The sequence below is a fragment of the Sinocyclocheilus grahami genome, unplaced genomic scaffold (genome assembly GCF_001515645.1).
Source record: "Sinocyclocheilus grahami isolate Dianchi unplaced genomic scaffold, SAMN03320097.WGS_v1.1 scaffold652.1, whole genome shotgun sequence".
Classification (NCBI taxonomy): Eukaryota; Metazoa; Chordata; class Actinopteri; order Cypriniformes; family Cyprinidae; genus Sinocyclocheilus; species Sinocyclocheilus grahami.
Window position 1 is genome coordinate 478,248 of NW_015505831.1, and position 2,909 is coordinate 481,156.

Below are 2,909 nucleotides of genomic sequence, written 5' to 3' on the forward strand. Positions count from 1 at the left end.
GTATTTGCACTTAGTGTAAATAGCATATTGCTAAAAATACTGCTATTTTCACTTAGTGTAAATAGAATCCATTGCTAATACGAGATTTGAAAAGGGAGAAAAAAAAAGTTCGGCAGAAGGCGGGATCGAACCCGGGTCTATCGCGTCAAAAAGCCAAGGTCAAGTGCTTATCTATCTGCACCACTGGAGCTGATGATTTACAATAACTTTTAACTAAATCTAAATAGACACCCCGTATTTTTTATTCCATAGTAAGAGCAATTCATACAATACATTTAAACGGAGCTACTTTAATACCATCTCCGAACTTTCTACCATGACTCTGCTGTTCTTCGGCTGGTTCTTCCTGTATACGTTGATTGACAGATGTCTCGTCCAGTCAGTGGTGAGTAATCCCAAACCAATGGCGCTGTCTCAAACTATACCTACCTTTTCCGGTTTGTCTGATTTGTCCTTGTGTCTTCTGAGTTGTTCATTTGTTTTCGAATTTGTCGGTGTGCTTTCTGACTTGTTATAATGCTTTCTGAATTGTTGTTGTGCTTTCTGAATTGTTATTTAGTTTTTTAGACTTGCATTTGCGTTTGTAATTTGTTATTTTGTTTTCAGAATTGTGATCTGCTTTGCACTTCTCGGCCACCGTACATTTCTGTTATTTACTCAACTTAATGTAGTCCGTATGCTGTCACACAAATCTAAGGAGGAGAGTTTCTGAAGAATATTCACACATATATTTTCCTTACGATAACGATAGTTGAAGACATAGCCTATTCGACGACTATTTTGTCACTAATCAACTCTCAAAAAGTTGCCTTTAGTGTGTTGCACTTGTCCAGTCGTGTTGTTGTTTTGTTTTTTCTTCCTTCAGATTTAGAGCAAAATGGTGCCAAAATACACGACAAACTCCGTTTGGAGGAAAATAATTCCCTTTAGGTCTAAATAAGTGTGTTATTCACAAGTATCTAATTTTTTTATTGTTTTTGAATCTCAATTCAATTGCTTATGTCCGAGTCAAGTCTCGCGTTTTCATCTCCGATTAACCACAGCACGCCACATTAACCACACACTAACTAAGTTCACCTATTTGAACAATTAATTGAACTCAACAACAGACCAGTATCATGCTAGGATGTACTTTTCTTTTTCTGAAATTGGTGAACACAACAAACTCTGGCAACAACATGTGGTGACAATTTTAAAACATTTTAAAGTTTACAAATTCAAATAGCCTACAAAAAGTTAAATTATACCTTCACATTTTTTTTTGCATAATTTGACAAAATTACTGATGAAAATGGCACACAAAACTCATATTTCATAGGGTTTCTTTGGTAAACAAGCATTCTAAAATAAAATAAAATATAATATAAAAATAAGTAGCCTATATAAATAAATATGCAAAGGTTTTTCTATGTTATTGCAAGTTATTTAGAGAATTATAGATTTAAACATTAAAAATTACTGTTTTTATAATGGATTTTCAGAATCTGGCACAAGAGTAAAAATGGCTTTTTGATAAAGGCATGATAAAAGGTTGCCAAGGCAATGAGTCCTAACATGAAAAATTGTTTTAATAAAACTTAAAGATGTCATATGATGCTTTTTTTTTAAAGATCATTATTTTGTGTATTTGGTGTAACAGAATATGTTGACATGCTTTAATGTTAAAAAAACATTATTTTTCAAATACTGTACATTATTGTAGGTCCTCTATGCCCCGCCTCTCTCAAACGCTTCGTTTTCTACAAAGTCCCTCCTTCCGACAAGCGCAGTCTGCTCTGATTGGCCAGCTGACCCAGTGCATTGTGATTGGCCGAACACCGCAAGCACTTGTCGGAAATGTAACGCCCCTTACCATAATCGCGAGCTTCATCTTTCAAAATAAATGTAAAGACAGAGCCCGAAAGGGAAACAGAGTCTCGTGACAGACACAGTGATGAAGCTGGTATGTGTTTGCAGTACACAAGCCACGGTTAAGACAGCTGACTCCACTGTGATGTGACCCCCCCCTCTCTCTCTCTCTCTCTCTCTCACACACACACACACACACACACGATGCGCAAAACTCAGCATTTGAACAGTCAATAGCAAATACTTAAACTAATAACAAAACAGTAGCTTTTTGTCATAGCAAAGTCAGAATGACCTCCTCTCCTAGGTTCATGAAACAGTCGTCCATAAAATGCATTGCTGTTCTGTTGTAAGTGATCTTAAAGATTCCTAAATGCATCTACTTTCGGAAGACCAAATAAAGTGCTTTTGCTTTCTTCTAGAAACACACAGCGTCTCCCTGACATGCTGCTTCAACACTAACTGCGGTTACTGAAACCATGCCTTCTTTCTTTGCGTGCACATTTGGGCGGCATTATGCTAATATTTCCACATAGTGAGGTAGATATGTGGGGGCGTGTTAGAACGAGCCATTTTAGGGGGGCATGGCAGAGTCTTAACTTTGATAAAGAATATCTCTTTGGTTTTGAGACTTTAGTCTTTGCAACTTCAGGGATCTTATCTATGCACAATCAGCTTGTAACACTCCAAAGAGAAAGCAAAACTTGAAATCGCATCATATGACCCCTTTAACCTCTGGGACACAGGCTAATAGTGACTAATATCAATAAACATCTCCATAACTCATAGATGCGCAGCTTTTCCAAAGGTTTAGTTTTTTTGTACAAAACTGAAATTTTGGCCATTTAGGCCAAAATCAAACTTTGCACATCACATTCAGCTAAAGATTATTAAATTTGTGTCTGTTCCTTACATAAACCTACTGTATGGGTTCAAATGACATATACATTTATGCTTTTATACTTTTACAGTCTTCAAATTAAAATTGGCGAGTATATAAAAAAACAACGTAGATCTAGAAGGTACATCACCTAATTAAAAAAATTTTAGGCTTGTTTTTA